Source organism: Puntigrus tetrazona, chromosome 21, assembly GCF_018831695.1.
Source record: "Puntigrus tetrazona isolate hp1 chromosome 21, ASM1883169v1, whole genome shotgun sequence".
Lineage (NCBI taxonomy): Eukaryota > Metazoa > Chordata > Actinopteri > Cypriniformes > Cyprinidae > Puntigrus > Puntigrus tetrazona.
In genome coordinates this window covers 7,227,216-7,252,345 of record NC_056719.1, presented here as the reverse complement: position 1 = coordinate 7,252,345, position 25,130 = coordinate 7,227,216, and the positions used below count along the sequence as shown (strand labels likewise).

General features: G+C 36.4%; 1 pseudogene; it reads left to right on the top strand.

The window, feature by feature from the left end:
- The window catches only part of LOC122326997, a 79,240-nt pseudogene that overhangs the window by 22,018 nt on the left and 32,092 nt on the right, over positions 1-25,130 (top strand).

Below are 25,130 nucleotides of genomic sequence, written 5' to 3'. Positions count from 1 at the left end.
TTTACGTACCAAACCAGAATGTATTAGGATTTTTTTTAAAGTCCCTGTTGGAAAGACCAGCTTGGCGTGGTGTGAATAAAAAAAAAAGTATAAAGTATACAAATTATTATTATTAAAAGTATATATATTTTTTAAAACAAATTTAATTTAGAGAAAATTTAACTATAATTTTAAATGTTATTTGGAATGAAAAAATTCACCCAATAATTAATCTCTCACTCCTGTCGCTCCAAACCCTGACAAATCCTGACAAACCGTCCAAGACCTTTGTTCATCTTCTGACACAAATTGAGATATTTCTGAAGAAATCCAAGAGTCTAACCCAGAGTAGACAGCAATGTTTCTGAAATGTTCCCAGGCCCATAAACATAGGAAAGACATCACTAAAATAGTCCATGGTCCAATGGTTCAACAGACGGTGACTCCCAAGGAGCAGAATAGTTGAATAAAAATGTTATTTTTGTAGCTTTGTTACATTACAATTGACCCACTGGTGTCACATGTACTAGAAAGCTCTTGGATGTCATCAGAAATATATATTAATTTGTGTTATGAAGATAAACTAAAGTCTCACAGGTTTGGAACAACACAAGGGTTAGTAATGACAGAATTCTCATTTTTGGGTGAACTGTCCATTTCAATAATATTTGTGTCTCCAACTGACTTCCTGTACACAGTTTACTTGATTTAAACAGTTGACTTGTTGTTTTGAGGTAGAGGGATGTTTTGGATCCCGTTAGAGCATCTCTCACATCTTCTGTATCTCTGTATCTTTGAACTCCGCAGGCCGAGCCAGCCTGCATGGCAAGTCATCTCTACGCATTGAGAGGGTTCGCTCGGAAGACCAGGGCTGGTATGAGTGCAAGGTCCTGATGCTGGAACAACAGTACCACACCTTTCACAACGGCAGCTGGGTGCACCTCACAGTCAACGGTGAGTCTCTGACGTAAGATCAGAAGTCACTCAGAGGAGTTAGTTTTTGTTTTTAGGCCGAGGAAGATGAGCCTGGATAAGGCTGAGAAAGGCAGGTTCGTGACAGAACATCCTGGAAATGTCTTTTCCAGATATGATACGATAAAGTCCATGCGCTGTTCTGATTGGCTTTTGCTGCCGGATCATGCCTCATGCGACACAGTGTCTGTCTTCCTGTGAATGCATCATGTCACTGTGCCTTCTAGATTCCGTTGCCTAGGTAGCAGACACCCAAATCCCCAAACCGGTTACAGCACATTAACTCCAGCTCATTGCTGTGTGATATACTCTCAGCCTCTTCTAATAGACAACAGCTGTGAATCAGATCACCCTTGTGCATCATTTCATTTGACTCTCAAGTTTTTAAAAGATGAAAAGCATCGCCTTCTGCAGTGTCTCTCCGCCACATTGTGTGTGTGTGTATCCGTTTGTGTTGTTGCTAGTCTCAAATCCAGCAGCTCAGCACACAAGTTGGAGTGTTGACAGGCCAGTTTATCAGCCGCGTGTGGATGTGTGTGTGACTGTGTGCCTTGCGGCCCTTTGTGACTAACACACTAATATCAGCAGTGTTTCTTCTATGAGACCATGACCAATCGGTCTAGCACTGGGAAAAGCAGCAGCATACTAGTCTCTTTTACACAGTTTAATCAGAGACTAAACTGTACTTTAGGGTGTACTGTAATATGTTTGCGTCTCATCTGTGTGAGGGGCAGGTCTTCACCCCTAGTTAGCAATTCCTGCTCTCTCAAAGGTTTTTCTGCAGGCTTTTGTGAAAAAAAAAAAAAAAAAACTTCACAAGCATAAAGCTTTTTGCATATCTCTATGAATATATGCATGGGGACGGCTGATTAAGTGCTTTCTGAAGGGTATTGTGTGGAGTGCTGGCGTATTTGGGGCCATTTAAGGGGCGGTTAGCGCGGCGAGTGAGTGGCTCTCAGGAAAGAAATTAGCTCTATGTTAGCTGCTGTCGCTGTGTGCCTCAGAGCTGTTGTTTTACAGCTCTTGTGATATTTTCACACACACACACTCACACTTGTGTCGCTCGAGGTGCGAGGCACATGTCAAAAGTGCTAAGCAGGGGGAGAGGAAGTGATGTAATGGTTAATCAATCCAGCAGGGTTGAGCGCTCACTCATACAGGTGATTTTTGAAGCGACACACTGGAGTGCACCTCTTTTGGTCTGCGTGTTTAAAGCAGTAACTCAAGCAGAAATCTAAATTCATTCTGCTGTGTAACACACCATAAGAAAGAAATAGGTGGCACTATATTTCAAGCCTTCAGAAAAAACACTACTAGAAAAAAATGAAATAGGAAATTTCTCAATATGATGGAATCTCCTAGTGTTTTTTTTAAACAGGTTTTTTTTAACCTGTATTTATATATACATTTATACATTTTTTTATACTACAATAATATAGACAATAACAATAATAATGTAAAAAGTTGCTTTGTAATGTTGTTGTTATACATTTATTTAAATAATAGTTTGGGCTGTGTGTTCTCAGTTAAGCATTAAAGGAATAGTTCACCCAAAAATGAAAATTACCCCATATTTTACTCATCCAGAAGCCGTCCTAGGGGTATATGACGTTCTTCTTTCAGACAAACGCAGTTGGAGTTTTTATAACATTTATCCTGGCTCTTCTTCCAATTTTCATTTTCGAGTGAACTATTCCTTTGATGCTGTCTCTTATTCGTATTAACTCTTTCCTCCTTTCTCTTTTTTAATTAATGAATTAAATATATAATATATATATATATATATATATATATATATATATATATATATATATATATATAATAACAAAAATACACAAAATAACAAATACATTTTAAATAACAAATAAATTAAAAAGCACACTGTTTCGTAATGGCCTGAGGGAATGATGACTACATAGGGAACTATTTAAAGTAACTAAGATCTACTAAAGGTGCCTGACTCTTTAAATAGAGAGTCTCCTCTGCAGTGCTGAACGTCTGTGGAGAGAATAAACTCCAGCACAGGGCAACACTGGAGATCCTCTGCTTTCTCTGTGATCTTACAGCAGATTTACACTCCACTGCTGGTTAGCACTAATCCTTTGGGTTTCAGATTAAACTTCTTGCAAAGTTGGAGAGGGGAAGCACAAAACTCTCATTGAAATCCAAACAGAAAATCGGAAATGTTCAGCATTGCCCTTTTTGGAATTATTTAATGTTTAATTTAGCCTTTGATTTCCAATGTTAGCCAGTTTCATCATCAAAAGCCTAGTCAGTGTGAGGCTAAAAATACATTTTCACAGGTAATGTGTGTATGGTTCTTTCCTATCCATGAGACATTTCTAAGGATTCTAGGGTGTTAGTATTTACATTCCTCATCAAGTACACTTAAACAACTTTTCTATGGAGCCTATTCTGTGATCAGTGACAGCTATTCAGCCCTAATTTGACATCACATACATGCCCTTAAGCTCAGTAGATGCTCCGCCTCTTTCAGTTTGAATGACAGCTGCACCCTGTATTCTGGGTTGTGATGTATACAGAATGGACACACGGTTATTTGTTTATTTCACCTTGTGGTGACTGTTATTGAAGTTAACTAGACTCTTAGAAGCTAGGAGGTCATGTCCTGGCCACAAGGTGAGAGGCTGGGTTGTCGTAGCATCTCGTTAATACTCAGATCTCTATGGCAGGGTCAGAGAGAGAGAACAGAGCGGTTAAATCTATTCCAAACTGACTGTGAGCTAACGCTAATCCTGTGGGATTTAATGGGATACCCGCATGAGGAGAGAACGTCTGTTGCTTAGTCTCAGGGCAGTCCAAAAATCATATTGCATTTCCGCTCACATCCTGTGACTTTGCATGATTGCTGGTGGCAGATTGCTTGCTGTGAATACAGTCAAGCCACACGGTTCACATATTCACCCGAATATCTAATGTTTGAACATATTAAGGAATGCATTTCTTTTAAGTGCTTCATCATGTTTTAAAGAATTTAAAAGAATTTAAAGAATATTTATTTAGTTGTTGGTTTGTTTATTTATTTTATGTATATATGTCTTTGTGTAATGCTACATTAATAATAATATACAAATAATGTTTTTATTTTAATTTTTATTTATTTTACATTTATTTTACACTTAATATAAGGCTGAATTCATTAAAATATAAAAACTAAATTGAATCATTAAAGTCATTTTTTGAGTTTTAGTTCTTTGTAAATGTATTTATATTTATTTATTTTAAATTAAGTATATAAACATTGATATATAAACAAATTTGGAACAATTTTGGCTTCTGTTTCCTTTTCAGTGGTTATGAGATGTAACCAAATGTCTGTGATTTTATTTATTTGTTAGTTTATTTTAAATGTACAAATTTTGTCTCAATATGAGGTGCATGCACAATAATTATACACTGCATGCATAATAATTCTAAACACACCTGATATAGCTGTTTAAAACATCTTAGATTTAACATGGCATGTCAGCCTTCCAGTAGTTTAGCTAATGATCCATCTTACTGTTTTATATTTAGAAAAAAAACACATTTTAAAGCATTTCAAATGACTTACTTGCATCTACATTGTTCCTCTGTAGACTGAAATGAAAAGCAAAAGGATATAAGCATGATGACATTACCCTGACTCTTATGTTCAGCCTCAAAGATGAAGTCATTGTCATTTTAAACAGGTGCTAATTGCCTGCTAGACATCTTTGTGTTTAATTAAGAGCGTGCATTGTTGGTTTAGAGACTTGTGAAATAAAAGCTCATTCCTTTTCGAGCAGGTGAATTCATCCACAGCTTAGAAGTTAGAGTTCAAAAAAGCGCTGTTATATCAATCGGCTTAAATGAACCGCAATTTTGATAATGCCATTACAAATCTTCTTTCCCACAAAGCTTGTTAAGCGAATGAAGTTGCAGCCCCTTCGGATAGAGCACAAACCCTGATAAAGCCACAGAGACAAACGAGCACAGCAATTTTGGAGGTTTTCTGTTGGACTTCATTGACCTTCAGGGTGAAGTGTGGCTGTTTGGATGATACTGTTGCCTATGCTGCCATTCTAATTGGCTCATTATCAGGTTTGTGATGATTCAGACTGAGCCTATAGCAGAATCACTACAGGGCCGAGTTAGGGAGCTGTCCGTGGTGCTGATGTTCTCGGGCCAGGGAGCTGTCCAGGGTACTGATGGCCTTGCAATCTCATGTGGGCGCTAAATGCTCAGCACCACAAGGCCATATGCTTCAGAAACACTGCAGATGGCATCATGGCATGGGATAAAGGCTTTTAAACGATAGCGCGGCAGTAGGCACAAAATTCTAGAACTGGCAGAATTGATATTTGCAGCTCCGATTGTGACAGTCTGTTGACCTGCAGCATGTTTGTTGGTTTGTTAATGGGAATGGGAAGTGTGGGTTTAGCCACAGGCAGCCGACAGGCCTGGTTTTACAATTTTAGTTGAGGATGGCCCTTGGTGTGTTGTCATTGGGTGTAAATAAAGCTGACAGCATGCTAACCCTCGGGTGCCATATTGTTAAGAATGGTGCCATTGTGCACTACACTTACTAATAATGACTTACTGTGCTTATTTCGGTCTGTTCACTCATTTTATTGACAAATGTGTTGCGTGTTTGTGAGCGAATGTTTGATGGTTGAACTTCAGCCATTTCTATTGATTCTCTGACTTTTAAGCTATTGATAATTTCACTAATTAAAAACAGGAGACACCAACAACTTCTGCAGGATTTACACGGAATGGCAGCATTATTTCAAGACCCAGACTTTACGTTAGACATCAAGTTTTTTATGTGATTATTGTGATGTTTCATGCTCATATCAACGTTGTTGTTGTTAACTAAAGAAGTTTCGTTGATTAATTTTATGTTAGTTGAAACTAAATTAAACTAAATATTAAATTAAACACTTGAATTAAAAACAAGAAAATAAATATCACCTTGGCACTTAACTAAAATAAAAGTACTAAATCATTTAAATGAAAAAAATAAATGAATAAAACTATTGATTAAAAAAAGTCACAGAATAACAGAGTTACTAAAACTTAAATGAAAATTGAAATATACAAATAAATTTAATGGGGTATTCAAATATTATAATTCACACATTTAGGCTTCATAACATTATAATGTATAAAAGATAGATTAAATTTGAGATTTGCTAAAGATTACATTAAATTGTATAGTGAAATGAGCTTGAACATCCAATACAGATTAATTAATAATATCAGCTGATGGTCAGTGCATCCCCACTGGAATCCTCTGCCCTATATCATGTTTACTTAACCTGAAACGGAATTGCATAATTAGCCATAAACTATACATCATGAACAATAACCAAGGAGGACAAAAGCCATGGATTACATGTGTAAGCAGATCAAAGTGTGTAAGGTGATTATATATGTCTGTAATATGAAAAAGGAGAATTAAAGCCTGAAATCTGCACGAGTCATTCTCTCATGCGTGTGTGAACTAGATACAGGAGCCAGGGGCCATTAGCTTCTAGAGCCTTTTGGATCATCTTCTAGATTTCCATCAGTGTGAGATAAAGAGTATTTTTACATTATGATTAGTGTTTCAGAATAGTGGTCTGGGGATGGTTCTGGCTTTTATGTTTGTGCTTAATTAGCTTTGGGTATCAGTCCCTTTAAACTCCTCACCGGCTCTGTTTTGCTGATTTCTTTCATGTTGTAACAGGTTTCACAGTTGCACCATCATAACATAAACACACAATATGAACTGAGGGAAATTTGCCCCTGCGGTTTAATATTACAAATCTCTACCTCAGGCTTCTTTGTTAGTTTACTGCAATGTGAGCAAGATTCTATATTTTTTTATAAATGGCCCACTGGATAAATTTTACTCTGTATAAATAAAGATAAACCTGAATGAAGTTCATAGCTGGAGTGGTTTATGTAACCTTTCCTTATTAGCTACTTTGAAACACACTCACACACTAATAGAAAACACACTCATTTACTGTACATAACAGAGTAGAACGGTGATGGCGAGCAATATTAAACTAAATGTTTTGCTTCAAGAAAAGACCCAGTGACTTAATGGTCTAATTTTTGTTTGAACTCTCATTCTGACGGCACCCATTCACTGCAGTGGATCCATTGGTGAACGATGTAATGACAAGTTCACCAAAATTCTACATCTAGGAAGTAAATATTCGGTAAATGTTCATTTCTGTGTGAACCATTCCCTTACTCAATATCTCGATGATTTTCACTGAGAATCATTAATTTCAGTGAACAAACTGATTCACTTAAATGAATCAAACTCACCACAGCTATGTATACAGATGCAAGAATAAAACACGTCCGCTTGCTGTAGCAGTGAGGAGAGCTAACTCTCAGCATTTGACACGGAAGGAAGTAACAGAGACAGAGAAACAGGAAGTGAGGGTCAGTTCTCTGGGCAAACTGAATCAGTGTTTTTTTCAGTACGGACAGAAGGGTTGGTTAGCAGAAAGAGCAGTGATACTCAGTTCTTTGTATTCGTTTTTGGGTTCTGTTGAAAACCTTCGTCCACCAGGCTTTCAGTTTCCTCTTCCAGCCTCCGGTGAGGCTCCTCTCTTCTCAGTATGCATCGCTCACATTTAATCTGTGTTTGACCAAGAGTGTTTGGGAGATAAGAAAATAGGTTTGCTCACCGATGGGCCCTCCGTATGTGACAGGACTTAAAATTTGGTTGCATTCACGTAACCTCTTATATATAAAAATAAGAGTTTTCTTTTATGGAAAAGTGCTTTGCTGCTGCTATAATTGGCTCTTTGAATGGCCTCTTATCTTCCATCGTTAACAAAGACACTACATTTGTTTGAGCCGTTACAATTTGATGCTTTTGTTCAAGTGTGTTTCTTTTGTTAAATATTAGAAATGAATCATAAAGAGGGATCTGTTAAGCGAATAAAATCTCAGCTGCTTAAAAAGCTTTTCGAAGGAGCATATGAGCAGCATGATCTAACGGTACGGGTCTGTCAGAGTTTGCAAGCTTCCGCATAGACGTAATATGTAATAATGACGTGAAGTGCTGTATTGAATGTCTCTATTGATTCACTTGAGTAGATCATGTGACCTTGATAGCGGCAACATCCCTTGAATTAAACTTAGCTTCCTGTCAAGGTCACATGACTACAGCGTGCATTTTAAACACAAATCGATTCATTGTTGAGTGGGCAGTTTTGCTACTAATGTTTCCCAGATAAAAACTAGATAGATAGATAGATAGATAGATAGATAGATAGATAGATAGATAGATAGATAGATAGATAGATAGATAGATAGATAGAAATTAAAATTAGACCTGTTAAATGTACCATTATTACGCTGTACAAAAATTGGTTATAAAGTAATAAATAAAAAATTGCAGAATAACATTATTTACAGAATAATACAGAATAAATAATAATTAATATTTGACATATTATTTGTGGAACTCTGGATTTTTATTTTTATACTGTGCTTTTTATTTTATTATCCTGACATTCTGTACAATGTATGACATGTGCATTCATACTAAAAGTACATTCCGTCTCATTTCAGACCTTTCTGCATTCAAAACTATCACTTAGCTTTGGATTCTCCCTGCGGTTGAGATATGTGACAGATAACAGCTTCATGCCGGTGTGTACAGCTGGTGCTGCTCACGTATACTTGCATGTGTGTAAACGCGTCTCACAAGGTGTAATCCAGCGAGCAGCGTTCACACAGATGCTCGACTTTGTACAGGATTCTAAGAGGAAGACGAGGAGGATGAAGATGTTCCTGTGGGACTAGCTCCACGCATCCCTCTCTCCACGCTTCTCCTGCCAATTAGCTCTCACTGGTGCAATGCGTGTGTTGTTAGTGTGTATGTGCACTAAAACATCTGCCCGTGTGGCCGGTGTAACCACAGAGCCTTATTATAGCTGAATTCTTCTCACAATCTGTGCCTGTGATAAGAGCTTGTGATTTTATCAGCGGCTGCCGGCTGACACACACGCTCGGTGCAAAAGAGGTGATGTCATCTTTCCTGCAAGCACTGGAAATATCGAAGGGATTATTATCCAGCAACGAAGACAAAACGTGTGTATGTGTGTTTCCGTAAAGGTGTGTGTGTGTGTACGTGCAGAGGATGAGCAGGTGATCGTTTGGCAAATTCGACAGTTCTATTCCAGGACTCTCACTATATAGGGACATAATTATGAAGACACAACCTCATGCTGTAACGGGGTTCAGTGAGAGGCTCTTGTTTGCTTCGCTCACAGATGAAACTGCCCCTGTTATGAACGCACAGATAAACACAACCTGTTGAAGGGCTCTGTTATGTCCACTTAGTGCTTCTCAAGGCTAGCAGGACTAACACTATAGCTAGGCAATACTACAAGCTCCCCTCTTAACCCACCCTTATACTTACCATATCACCAAACCTGTCCCTAACAATATCCATATCCCACCTCGATAGAAGTACACTATAAAAAAATGAAAAGTTGGCAACTCACTGTGCAGCTTTTTTGAGTTTACTCAACATTGAACCAAGTTGTTGACTCAACCCAAGTCACCCAAGTCGCATGTGTCTTTTTTGATCAGTTAACACACTTCATTATCTTGGCTGTTGATGAATGTTTTTTTTTCTGTTCCTTGGAAGTTCCTTGTAAGTTAGTCTAGCATTGTCTTTGTTTGTAGGACAAGATACAAGACTAAGGTATCCAGAAAAAGGACATAAGTCAGCATATTGGAAAGATTATGTGACACTGAAATCTGTAAACTGAAAACTCTGCTTTGCCATCACAGAAAAAAAATAGAAATAGAAAAATATTATTAAATATTATTATATTGATACGATTTTTTTCTATTAAATGAAAACCAGTATTTCATTTTTGCTATTCAAGTTCACATAAAAATTAATTTTACTGATGACAAAATCAAAACATAAATACTAACTTTCTCCACTTGTAAAATTAAATCATTGATTACTCAGTGATAAAACAAGTCCTCACCTAAATAATTTACAAAAATGTTATTGGCTGTCCTCTGAAATGCATCACACACAAGCATGTCCTACAGCTCTATTATTTTAGCAACCAACCTTGATGGCTAAATAAAACACCACTGCAGTAATTTCACACTGACAGAATAAAAAGATTAAACAAATTCGGGATTATTCAGTAAATCACACAGTATTTTTTTCAGTCTGGCGAGACTTATTCTGAGTGATTTGTATACACAGCAGGTGTTGGGCAGTTGCTCTCCCTCCGTTTGGTGTGCTGTGGCAGGCATTTAGCTAATGTCAAGTAGATTCGCCTGAATGTTTAGCCACTAATGGGAATTTAGATTGAAAAGCAGAGGCAAACTTAGACGTCCATATCAATTAACTGCTCTCAGTGACTATGAAACATGAAACAATCACAGATGAGGCTGTTTTTTTTAATGTCTTTTCAAGGCACACACATCCTCATCTTTAGCCTATAGAGAGCTTGTGCCTTCAGCATTTTTGTGTGTGTGTGTGTGTGTGTGTTTATGTTTAATCAACATCACAGGTCAGCAGTGTGTCAGAGTGTGTAAGGCAGTAAATGGAGACTCGCAGCAGATGGAGGCGTGTTTTGCACAGATGTCTCAGCGGCTGGCCTCAGAAATGTTGCCTTCAGCACTCTGGTCATGTGCCATCAAATCTGGGGGGGTTCCTTCAAAAACTGAAAACGCTTAGGTTTTAATTAAGCAGAATAAAGGAGTGCTAAAAATGGCATAACAAGGTATAGAATTGGTATTATAATCTGACCAGTTCAAATCCAGAAGGCTGGATCGAGGTGGTTTCACAGACAGTGACATTTAGAGCCGTGTATAATAGATGCTTGGCTGAAGAAGGTTCAGTCCAGGTCTCTGTAAGTGCAGAGATATCGCTAAACCCATATCTCCTGAGAGAGCAAGATGTTCCTGTGATCTGTGTGGTAATGTGTGACCCTTTTGTCTCAGTGCTGTCTTAAATATTTGAACATGTCTGAGATAAAAAAAAAAAGCTTCTGCCTAGTGTTCTTGCTCAAACGTCTATCATTGTGCATAGAAATAATTGAGTAACCACCAAATTAATTTCAAGAGACACAACAAGAAAATGATCAGTTATGCGACAAGTCACTAGTATTTTGATGATTTTAAATAAGATATTATGCAGCACAACATAATTCCCCCTTGTGTGTCACAAAACTAAACCCATTTCAAGTTATTACACACAGGAGATGCGTTGAGCTGCAACTGTAATCAGACAGTCTAACAAAATATGGTTATGGTGCCACTTTATGCTCGCTTTACTCCATATTTATGCTTGATAGCCTGTTGACTGAACTTTATAATTATCTGTGCATGTGTATAATTGTGTCAATTATTTGTCATTTTAAAATTAATATGAAATATTTTGTGAAATAATCACTTGAGAAGTGGTAATTATATATTATATATTTGGTGACAACTGGAGACGCAGTGACAGCTCGAGAGAAAAGGTCCAAACCACAAGTTGGGGCCTTATTAACCCCAGCTGGGTCATCTGAGGGAGGGTGTCTGATGTTGAATGACCCGAAACACCCAATGATCTCAGGAACATCACTGATTATTGTGTCCCAATGTATCTACTGATCTATCTATCTATCTATCTATCTATCTATCTATCTATCTATCTATCTATCTATCTATCTATCTATCTATCTATCTATCTATCTATCTATCTATCTATATGTGTGTGTATGTGTGTATATATATGTATATATATGGCCATCCCTTCTTCATCCTTCATTTTAGCTTCTAAACCAACTAGCTGTGAACTAGCTGTAAATCAACATATACTGTATACTAAGAGCTCATAAATGAGCGCTTATGTATTCAGGAGGCAGATCCATGACCAGGAGTCCTCTTATTCACAGCTCCGATGACCTTCAGAACTCCTATGGCTCCTATTAGCCATGAAGGGTCTATAAAAAGAAACGTATATCATAGGACAAAATATTGTTATGAATGAACCTGTCTTATTTCAGAGAATAATGGAGAATTTTCACACGTTTCTCTGTGTCGCAGCTCCCCCAACTTTCACGGACACACCACCCCAGTATGTGGAGGCCAAAGAGGGTGGCAGCATCACTCTGAGCTGCACGGCCTTCGGGAATCCCAAACCTTCAGTCAGCTGGCTCAGGGAGGGAGATCCTGTACAGGACAGCAGCAAGTATAAGGTGAGCAAGCACATCTCTGATTTAGGAACTTGAACAGTTTGCGCCAGGCGCGTCTATTCTAAAGCTGTTATTTATTTTTACACATTTCTCAAACTTTGTTACAGCCTTCATCGGGGCAGATTAATAATAAATATGACAAATGCTGTTGCCCTATTCTCTTAGAATAAATGTTTTTTCTGTGTTTTTAAGCACTTATGGATCTGTCCTTATATACATTATACATTTATTCAAATTAAACTACACTTCTTAATTATTGCAATCTGTTGCTTTGTCTTAGTTATGCAAAGTGCTGCAATAAGATTAATGAAATCAAGCCATTTAATTTACATACATATTCATTAAACTAGTTTTGGTGTGAAAAGACACTTCATTTGAGCCTGTTTTTTTTTTTTTTTTTATAATGAGATCTGGCAACACTGCTCTCTCTGTTTAAATTGTTCACCTTTTTTTTCAAAGTTTGGGGTTGTTGAGGTTTGAAGTCTCTTATACTCACTAAGGTGGCATTAATTAAATAAAATACCATAAAAACAGTAATATCTGAAATAGTTTAAATAACAGTTTTATAGTTTGAATGGATTTTACATGCTAGTTATTACTGTAAATTCAGTAAAAGTTAAAAAAAACATCTTTTATAACCATATAAATGTCTACATTGACACTTTTTGATTAAGAAAAACCCCATCTTTTAAACCCCATCATTTTGGTTGTGCCCCTTTTACAAATGCAGAAAAAACATGCAATAAATGAAGATAAGCAGATGTTATTGTTCGCTTGTTAGCTTTAGACTCATAGATATTAGCTGCAATTGTTAAAACTAAATACAGGGACCATCATTAGTGCATTTTTTTTAATGATAAATTTTCCATTAAAACATCATGAGATAATGCAGCCAATTTAGATATAAAGATCATAGTTTCAAGCATTAGTAATGTGCCAGAGCCGAGGCTGGCTTCAAAAAGCACACTGTCAGTCAGTTATCTAATTGAGTGAACAGGACAGTGAAGTTATACACGACAGACAGAGGCTATGTTCAGAATCCAGCGCTCTGACAGATGAAAAAATGATACATGTTTGTACCATCGACTCCGGGAGAAGAAAACATTGTACTATTATCTGCTCACTTCCTCTCAGCTGGGACAGTTCTGCCTGTGTGTCTGCTGAAGATACCAGCGCTTCAGTGGTCCAGCAAACCATTAGTGTCAGTGTAGTCAGTGAGTCACTTCTAACTGTGTTTAAGCTCTCTTAGTAGTAGAGTATAGACTAGTAAATAGTGTAACATCTTGTAAAAAGTCATTTTTAATGAAATGAGACGTAATTGCAATATGGCTTTATGTAAGCTTTTAGGTATTTGTATTAAAGCATATTTAGTTTTGCTGTGGTACATGAAATCGTGAAACTTTAGTATGTGACAGACATTAAGACAGAGTTCCTGTGGTGATTGATATCCTTCTCCGCACAAATAGAGGGTTGGAGTTGTCACTGTGAGGGCTCAGAATATTTGATGGCAGTGGAAATGACAGGTCAAAGGCACTTTGTCATTTTTTTTTTACTTGTTCCTGCCTTTGTCTGTCCCATTTACCACTGTCACAGCCCTAAATCCAGCCCTGCATGAGGTTATCAGCGGCACACCAGCTCAATAAATGTGCTGCTTCTCTGTCTAAACTCTAAAGAAGATCCACATGCAGCTCTCACTTACAGTTTCAAAGATTTTTGTTTAGGTTTGATTTAATTGTTGTTCATTTAAAACTTACAGAATGAATATTTCTTAAGAAATTTGCTCACCCCCATGTTCTCATATTTCTTTCTTCAGTTGAAAAGAAGCGTTTTGAGGAAAAACGTGGCAGGATTTTCCTTCATATAGTGGACTTCAGTGTTAGCCAGGCTGAGGAAACAGAAAAAACTGTCTAAGACAAATGCAAACTTTTATAAAACTGTTTGGACCTTCAACTCATTTTATTCCACTGAAGTCTATTATATGGAGAAATTCCTGAAATGTTTTTCCATAAAGAAAATGATTTCTTTTGACTAAAGTAAGAAAGACATGAACATCTTGAATTTTTGCTCCATAATTTGCTAATCTCTAACATTGACAGGAGGAAAAATATTCTCTAGTTTATCAGTTCAGGTTTTTTGTATTCTGCAAGGATACATTCATTTGATAAACGTGATAAAAAAGGTGGTATTTCAACGCATGCTATTTTGAATGTTTCAGCTTTTGAGCTAAATTCTCCACAACATTAATAATAATTAGAAATGTTTCTTGAGAAGCAAACTGCATATTAGAATGCTTTCCGAAGAACACTTTCAGCACTAATGGTGCAGAAAATTCAGTTATTAAAGCTTTCATAAAATGACTGTTTTACAGTATTCAAATAAATACAGTTTTGGTTGGCATAGGAGACTTTCTAAAACGTTACACAACTTTTGACCTGTTGGGGTCACTAGAGAGTTTGACTTACTGACCATTAAAATTGCTACCAGTTCCATTTAAGCTGTCCCTAATAAGCTTGTCATATTTCAGATGGTTTTTGATGCTTTTGTCTAAAAGTGCCTTTAAGCAAAGCAGTTTGAATTTCCCTGCTGTATGTTTTAAGCCTCCTCTGTCAGATTGGAAAAAAATCAAGCAGCAGTTTTAACACGGTAATCGCACAGCTAATGAATCCCCCCTCAACCCTGTCATATTCCCTAGTCATTTAGCAGTAGCCCTCTGTCCATCCCGATGTTCGTAACTGTGCCCGTTTTAACTATATGTCGTATAGGCATCCCTTGGGCCTGTTATGTTAACAGTGATGTGCAATTAGGAACCAAATAAACCATCCTAGTATTTTTAATACTAGTGGAATTTCTAGACTTGAGTGGCGTCTTTTATATTTCATCCATTGAGCCAGCCGTGATATGAAACAGACTTTTAGATTTCCTTGTCAAAAACGGCGACTTAAAAAACACAAACGATCCTTTGATTGTGGCTCATCAAAACCGGCAAACCAAACATACTGAACCTAACCATCAAACGCTTCCAGAATATAAACCATCTGCTCGCTGAAGACTAAACGAAGAGATTCCTACAGGAACGGATGGCTCACTTCTCTCCCTGAAAAGAGTTTGATTTACAAGAGCCCATCGAGAGATCTCCATCTCCTCACACACAGCAGAGAAATGACAGCCTGTCAGCGACGAGCTTTGCTTAGTGATTGAACACTTTTGAAGTAAGGTGAGATAACATCAGGAGAGGAACAACAGTATTCGTTGCTTGTTAATTTGAATGATGGTGAGCTCTTTGTTCAGTCACAATAGAGCGCTGTTCTGACTGATTAGATCTCTAATGTTGTTTACAGAGGCAAGAAGACGAGTTCTAGTTGCAGTTGGTGAGGGTTTTTGCTGGATGTGTTTGAAGCTGAACCTTCTTTGGAAGGGTAAATACAGACTCGCCTCTTTTAGAAGCATTTAAAATAGAGGAATCCTGTCCTAAATCAGTGTTTAACAGCTGTTTTCGTCATAGGTAGTTTTATAAAGTTCAACAGAGCTGGCCCATTTTTTCAGGCCATTATTTTCCTATTCCTATAGAGATTTTAAAAAATGTCTTTGTGAAAGAGTAATAAGCCATGAAACAAAGAAAGTAACGAAAAGGCAAATAGAAGAATGTCTGAAAGTTTGGTTTAAATCCACAACATTTTAAATCATACAAAACTGCAAGAGTGACGTTCAAGTATCGTTTTACTGACAAGGAAACAAGGATAATGTTCTTTTGAAGTCAAAGTGCAGTTTAAAGCATGCTTTACTTTCCTAATGCAATATATTTCAGAGATTTAACTTTTTTTTTTTTTAAGTGATGCCCAAAAAGAGAGACAGTATCAGGTTATTTATGAATGGAAGGTTGGGGTGAAGTCTTTGAATAATGCTAAATAATAGATATCGATCATAAAAAATATTTTTTTAATGACCCTAAAATGGTGTGCTATGATTTATTAGACACGTGTGTTGTTGTTGGGTCTGCCGTAGCCTGGCCGTGCATCTCCGTCTATGTAATTAGCGTAATTATGGAGTCTGGGATCCACAGTGGAGTCCCAGACTGCTTGCGCTTAGGAGCAAATTAGCCGCTTACCATCATTTGTAGACTGAAGGCATGTATGTTCAATCTGTAAAAGAGGAGGAGTGTGTTTCTACATGTCAAGGGGTCAAGGTTTGGCTGGTTAGTATGGTCCTGTTAACATCTGCTGGGTAAATATTATAACTACAAATAAAAGCATCTTTCTCCATTGATGAGCATTCTAATGTAGTTTTTTACTGATGAAATACATTAATTGTAAGTTGCTTTTACCCATGTTACAATTGTAGTATATATTAATACTTTTGAACTTTTATATATTTTTTCAATTTTAACGGTTAATTAGTCTCTTTTTTTTACATATTGTAGCTTAAATTTATATATTTATTTAATTTTATTAAAATGAATTCATTCAATCAAAGTTTTAGTATTATTTAACTGGTTCTTAGCAGTGCACACGTTTTGGGATTTTTTTCAAATCTAGAACTAAAGTCTAACATTTAACATCTAATATGCGTGTCTAAGTCTTATATGGAGAAAGTCACACATGCTTGATATCACATGAACTGCGATGATAATGCTTGCTATTACACCGTATGATGGAACACTGAATAATTCATCAGAGAGCCCCCTCAGCAAAGCCTTTACTTTACCATGATTCAATGTCATCCGTCTGCACTTTTGCACTTTTTTTTTCCTCAAAGCACTCTTCACCTGCTTGGCCGGCAGCAGTAAAGTGACCCTCATGTATCGTTAACCGTCCAGTTCTGACAGGCCGGGGAGAAAAGATGCTCTGTCGAGTCCCTTACCTGTCAGGTCCGTCTACGGAGAGCAGCGGAACTGTTATGCTGTTCCAAGACTAGTAGTACCCGGTCACATACTTCCCATGAGATTGGCAGCAAATTGCATTCAAAATTGAATAAAGGTTTTTTTTTTCCCTTCCCTTGCTGACTTATAGTGTAATAGTGAATAGACTATTCATTTTAAATACAGTTTAGATTTTCTTTAAAGTGGTTTACTAATTGCCTATATTAATAAATTTGCTGCTTGTTATTAGCTTGTATGCTAGCTGTTAAGTTTAGGTGTTGTGTAGGAGCAGGGATGTAGAACGAGGTCATGTAGAATCAACCTTTAATATGTGCTTAATTACTACTTATAAATGGCTAATATTCTAGTAATATGTATGCCAATAAGCAACTAGATCTGAAAAAGAGGTTTCAATAATAATAATAATCATATTTTTATAATTATTTAATAAAACATTTTGGTAAATATTTTTATTTTCTTGTAATTCTAGCTTTTCACGTATGCAATGTGACATTTATTTCAGTTGCATTTTTTTAAAGATGTCCTCGTTACAGTGTAATTATACATTTAATTACTAAGTGACTTTAATTAAGTACATGTACTTAGTATAGGGTTTGTTTTAGGGTTACTTTCATGCAGTTATGCATAATTTATTGTTATTACAATAGTAAGTACATGTACCTTGAAACAAGGACACCTTAAAATAGCGTTACCCAAAAATGTTTTGTAATGAGTTTGCTCGTAACAAAAACAAGAATATGAGAAATGGTTCTTAAAATGAGAATGAACTGTTGTTCTCCTGATACTTGACGGTAATGCCAGAAATCTTATTGCCATAACCTATATTGCACGAACAATTAAAATCTACAAAAGGCGGCATTATTTCATTGCTCAGTGATGTCAGCTAAAAAGAAACTTATTTCAAAGGTGAAGCAAGGTATTGCATTTTGATGAAAATTACAACGACAAACATTGGTGTTGTTGTTTTTTTTCTTTTGCAATAACATGCACTGATGAATCATGCATAGTGAGTACCCCGTCCCATACCTGCCCCTCTGCCACCAAACACACACTCTTGTACAGATTGAATCAATTATTCAGCTCACTCTCTGAGAGCATGTGCATGATTCAAGGCCAAAAAACAAGCAGAGACACTCTCCTCTCCTAAGTGCGGCCTTGTCTCGAAAGGATAATTGTGAAACCGAGCCAGCAAGCTAACCATCGCAGCTTGAAAGAGCTTCGGAGTTCATACAGGATCCTATTAATGAATTATGACTTGCATGTTTTATATCATTTCAAAATAAAGACGGGACGCTAAGCAGGCTGGACTAGTATTTTACTAAAAGCCTGCCCAAAAGAAAACTTCTTTGCTGTGCAAAAGGCTTAGCTCATGAATATTAACGAGCTTATCCGCAAATAATTTGAAATGACTTACGTAAATCAAACTAATAAATAAATAAGAAATGTAGACGTTCCCTCTGCATTAGAGACATCCCAGAAATTTAATAAAGCACAAAATTGGCCATTTCTAAAACTGGGAAATCCCTCTTATGGATGATGCTTTTGTATCCAAATTTCTAAAATGTTTTATAAAAATACCAAACCTTCCTCGGTCCACATGGCACGGATCATCTATCCAAGAAAAATCCAGAGCATATTAGATAAATGCAAGAACTGCTCTACAATTGGTAAAATGGAAATAACGCATGTGTGGGCGCAGAAAGAGAGATGCACATTGATCTGTAAGTCTCTGTTGGAGTGGCCTGGTTTGTTTGATCTCTCCTACGCAGTCTCTGCCTCTCTGTCTCCGGTTCACAACGCTTTCACTGCAAAGCGCTTTTGTTTGTACTGTGTACAAGACAATTTGTTTCGACAAATTGTTTTAATCATTATGAGTTGTTTTGTAAGAGTAGCCCGTGTCATGATACATGGGTTGAATGTGGGTTTGGCAGCGGGAAAAATGGATGTCTCGTGGGATGCTGAGCATGGTTCCCCCAGCACATCATTTCTACTGATCTGTGTGTTCATATAAGAAAAAAGCCAAATCTGTCACAGAGATAAAAAAAAAAGAAGAAGTTGCTCAAGACTTAAGGCGCTACTTTTCACTTGAAGCAAACAGACTTAAAAAATACCTGAGCTGTTTAATAAGCAAAAGGAGATTTACATCGACTTATTGATTGATTGATTGATTGATTGATTTATTATTTTAATATATTTAAGTTTCAGAGACATCTTTCTGCAAAAAGCAATTTTCTCCAACCGTATTGGTGTCTTGTTTTCCAGAATACACACTGAATAATTGAAAAAAATCCTGAAAAGTATTTTATAATAATGTTTACAGACATTTAGGATAAAAACGGTGTGCGTAGAAATTTGCGTCCTGTGTCAGAATGTGTGTTTTTATGTTTTGATCTGTGTGATTCACCCCACTGCCAATTTAACCAGCAGTATTTTGACCCCGGGTTGCCCAGTGGGGGAAAACATAGCGTATTACAGCTATGGAAGCAAACCGGTCGGGTCAGAGATTGCAGATCCCACCCAACATAAAAAGCCTTGAAAACTATCGAAAAAGCTTTATGACCAGAAGCATATTAAAAATCTACTTAAAGTGTAAGCTTGTCACCTTCCATTTTCAGTTGCACTCATTCACGACGTATGTCCTCAATCTTTTGCTTTATCGGTTTACAGTTCTGATCATTCATTTTGCCTAATAACCCATTTTTGTTTTCACAAGGAGCCTAACAACAGCCAGATCTCCACACAGAGATCCAGTCTGTGTAGAATGGTGCAGAAACGGAGTGGCAACATTTCAAAGATCCCTTAAGAGGCCTGACTGCAAAGCTACAGTACTGTTAAAAGATGCTGTCAAAAATTATGTCATAAATAGATTTTCATTATCAGTTATTCTCAGCCGTCCTTTGCGCTTAAAGCAGCTTTTGCCCTTGCGCACTTGCACATATTTATTCAGGTAGCTTTGCAGGAGGTTTCTTGAAGCAGTTGGAGTAGTTGCCACAGTTCTTCTGGATTTTGTCTAGATAAATGCTGTTCTGCTGAACTTTCTGTTTATCAAAGAAACCTGAAAAAAAAAAAAAAAAAAAAATATATATATATATATATATATATATATATATATATATATATATATATATATATATTTTTTATGATTTCTGAAGTATGTGACTGGAGTAATGATGCTATAATGTTACGACTAATAATATTATTTAATCAAAAATAGCTTCATTTGTGTTTAGAAGATGAACAGGTCTTGTGGCTTTGGGAACGACACGAGGAAGAGTAATTCATGACAGAATTTTCATTTAGAATTGTGAACTTTAATGAGATTATTTATGAATTTGGATGTCAGCGTGTAATGTTTTGACCTCTCTCCACAGGTGAGTGATGGCAGCCTGACGATCGTTTCCATCAGCCGCGAGGACAGGGGAGCGTACACATGCCGAGCGTACAGCGAGCAGGGAGAGGCCGTCCATACCACACGCCTACTCGTCCAAGGTAACTGCTCCAGGACCTTATCGATTGCTATTAACTGAATGACTCTACTATCATGTTGTTGGAGTGCTGTGTGATGTGTTTGTGTCTATGTATGTGTGTACAGTCATGCTTGCAAAGCCGCGTGCTGCATGGCACCCATGCTGTAGAGCTACAGAGATAATTGGACTCCATATGTTGGCTGTCTGGTACAGTATGAAGAAGTAATGGGTTCACTGTCAGAGAGATTTTTCTCCATAGTGCTGCCAAAGAAGCTTTTTTTCCTGTTGGGATCCCTAATCTGCTCTGCGCCTGCCGCTTTTAGCATGCCATGTTAGCATGTAACCCGATAACACAGTGGATTTATAACTTTTATTGTCTATTTGTTAACGTTTTTTGGTGTGTGACTGTGGCCTACCCATAAGCATAAATACACTTTACTTGGAGAGATTTTTATACAAATGTAAGAGCTGTCAAAAGATTAAAATTAGATTTCAGTGCAATAGTGTTCTTTATTCACCCTTTTCACACTTCTAAACAACAATAAAGCACACATTCCTATTTTTGTCCCATCAAATGCCAATCAAACTAGTATCAAAAACTCAATGCAGTCATAAAATGACATTCCATTTTTTTTCTAAAACCACTTCTTTTGAATTTCTTTCTCACCCACTGTATGTAATGGTTCAAAAGTGAAACGTTATTTCGTGATTGTAGCCATTTCATTCTAATAACTATAATGCCAAATGATTTCATGTCACTGATTTGGTGTTGTTGGAGGCCTGTTTCTGCCACAGTTAAGTAAAAATTAATTTTAATTCTGCAATTTAAGGTAATGAGAATAATAATAGCCTGCCATTTCACAATAACGCAAAACTTTCACAGAAAAAGAGAAACTTTCTTGTTATAATGACTTTACAATTCACACAAATAACAATAAACATGAATCATTATTACAAGATACTAAATATTAATTATAGTTATAAGTTTCCCATTAATATGATACTGTGCCTTGATCATGAGTAAGTTTATCATTACTTCGACAATCATGATAACGTTTCTCATTATTATGAGATGCTTTGCATTAATCATGATAAATTAGTTATATTTTTATCTTATTTTATATCACTTAGTCATTACTCAAGAGATAACATCTTATTAGATATTAAGCATTAATTATAATACTTTTGTGATTATTATGTAAAAGCAATATTATTATTATTTAAATACTGTAACTAAACATTAATTATAAGAAAGTTTCTGTTTATTATGAGATACTATGCAATTATCATGAAACATGAGACTTTCTTTTATGAACATAAAACCTCTGGTTACTTCACGTTGATCATTTAGTTGCTGGTCCTTTGCCAGAATGAGCATTGTGAACCAGATCAGGTAGGGCAGGAAACTTTGCCTGGTCTAGACTAGACTCTCATATTAAAAGATAAAGTGCGTAGTAAAAAAAGTGTGTTCATAAAAAGCAGATAAGTATTTAAAAAAATCAATGAGTGAAAGAATTTCCATTTTAATAAGACCTTCACTTAACAAAAGAGAAAGAAAGTTTTCTGTTAGTTTAAACAAAAATCAACGGCTGAGTCATAAAAGTGGCAAGTTGCAGAAACACGATTGGTTTTGTAGACACGTTGGCTGTCTAGCGAGTTTGTTTTTGTACTGTAATGTGTGTGTGTGTGTGTGTGTGTGTGTGTGCTGTCGAGTAGGACAGAGAGCATCTGTAGAGTCCGTGCCTGCACGGGGAGCTCTCTGCAGGCTTTCTCCACAGAAGAGCCCTCTCTTTACACTGGCACTGCCAGCTGAAGCAATGCCCACAGTGGGCGGTAGAGTGAGATCTGTGGGTAGGCCGCTGGGTAAAATTCTTATCATCTTGGCCAACGATATTCAGATGAGACTGCTGATCCAAATATGTACGTTACAGCGGAGTGGTACCTTTATTAACTCGTTCAGTATGATATCATTCTTTATTCAGTCTGTACACTGCTGTAAATGTGGTATTGAATACAAATAAGTAATATTGTTGAATAGACAAACAGTATGAATATATATATATATATATATATATATATATATATATATATATATATATATATATATATATATATATATATATATAGAGCGAGAGATTGGAAACACTTACATTAAATGTTTTTTTCAGTATTGTTGTCTTTAACCTTGAAGAGGACTGAGATTGCTATATGCTTCAATAGGATGTGACACATCCTGATACGTAATGCTGATTTATGATGCGTCTCATTTCTATTTCAGGACCCCATTTATTGTCTCACCGCCAGAGAACATAACCGTAAACATATCCCAGGATGCATTCTTCACTTGTCAGGCTGAGGCGTATCCTGGCAACCTAACGTACACCTGGTTCTGGGAGGAAGATAACGTCTTCTTCAAGAAGTAAAGTTATGATCGGGTTCATTACTGTACCATACCCCCACTGTCCTGTGTCCATGTGGAGTTTGTCACAGTCCATGTAGTTTCGTCATCATCATTGAGGCATCAGTGAGTTTTAGGGACTATGGCCATTGTGATACTGTTTTAGGCTTTGGTTAAACATTTTGTAAACCCTTGTGTTGTGACATTTTTGTAGAAAACTGAAATGTTTTCATAGGTGCACAAAATGTAACTAAATAAACCACCACTACTGATTTTCTGCACACTACCGTTCAATAGTTCAAGGCGTCAGTTCAGTTTTTTTTTTTTTTTTTATTGAGTTTTTTTAAGATATTTTATTATAATTAGTGATGTCAAACTATTAATCGTGAATATCTGCATCCACAATGAAAGTTTTTGTGTATGTAATATGTTTGCATATATTTTTATGTATATATAAATACAGACACATACAGCGTATTTTTTCGAAAACAAAACAAAACTTTTATTTTGGATGCGATTAATTGCAAATTACTCATTTGACAGCACTAGCTATAATAATACAAATAAATTAAATGCTGTTCTTTTGAAAGAATCATGAAAAATATTACATCAGCGTTTACCCAGAAATATTAAGCAGCACTGTTTTCAGCTTAGAATTTTGACCTTTTTGTTGTTTTTTTTTATTCTGTTTATATCTCACCTCATTTTTTTCTACCATAGAGAAAAAAAGGAATTGGTCAGAACTGTGAGATAAAAACCCAGGATTGCCAAAAAAAAACATAATTGTGTTATAAAAAGTTTTTTATTATTTATTTTTATTATCATTTATTTATTTTAATGATAGAAATAAGCTTTCATAGAAAACAGTTCTTTTAAATTCTCAAACCAGGGCTGAATTTATCTGATCAAAAATCTTACCGACCCCAAATATTTGAATGGTAGTGTTCATCTTTTGATAAACGGATGCATTTTTTAAAATTTACATTTGACCCATTTACACAAGGAGTTGTCGGTCAAAAAAGGATACACAAGTATGCATGCTCTCAACCCCATGCAGTTGCAAATAGGATTGGCAAAACAAGCTGAAATTTTGCTTGGGAAATTGCTTTTGCAAATTTTTCACTATATGTTTTTTACTTGTGTTTCCATTGTGTGCATGTGTCAGTGTCATTACACTTGCTTAGAGGTTCACACACCAGATAAAGTCTCATTTGTGTTTTGTTTGCTGTGTTCGAACAATCTGACGGACTGAAACACTTCGATGCCTTATAAGTGACTAAACTGGAATGCTAAAAGCAACTCCTCACCTGAAGACCAATAGATTTAATTCCTCACTAATAGCATGGTACTCTAATAAGCATTAAAACACATACCACACACAAATATTACATAATACAGTGTGTCCTTCGTGGTAACCTTGAATAAGAAAGGGCACAAAATGATTTCCCACTATCGTCACTATAAACGACAAATGCAGCTTGGTCATACACCCTCTCGGGTTCTCATGGTCCACGCTTCTCCTTCTCTCCACCATGACAAGAATACCTAGCGACACGGCGCTTGTGTCATCATACGCTCCACTAGCACTGATTAGAAGTAGCAGTGCTCTAAGCCATCCAAGATGCCCTCATGCGTGGCCTGTACACTCTATAGAAAAAGGATATTATGTTTTTTCTCTTCTTTCTTTTTAATAGAGGCTCTGTGCAGCAGGACAGGTGGAAGCACAGGCAAGAATAGAGGCCACGCAGGCATTTTGTCCACTGGAGCGTTTTTTTTTTTTTTCCTCTGATCTCTGCCTCGGACACTCCATCTGTTCTCGTTGAAAGAGTAGACCATAATTCACAAGGCTTTAAACTGTGCTTTTTTTTTTTTCCTCTGGCTTTAAATTTATTTACTTGGACATGCATATTTATAGGGATAGCTTAGAAAAAAATGTCAGTACTTACAAACTTTTTATTTCGTTTCTGTAAGCGGAGTGTAAAAAAAATATTTTGTTCACTATCTTTCAAAAGTTTGGGGTTGGTAAGATTATTTGTTAACACTTTACAATAAGGTGTTGTTTGTTAACATTAGTTAATGTGTTATCTAATATAAAAAAATACATTTATTACATTGTTTATTCATCATTTATTTATATAAGCTGTTAACATTAGTTAAATGCAATAATTAATTGTTCACGTTAGCATTAACTAATGTTAACAGACACAATCTGTGATTTTACTAAT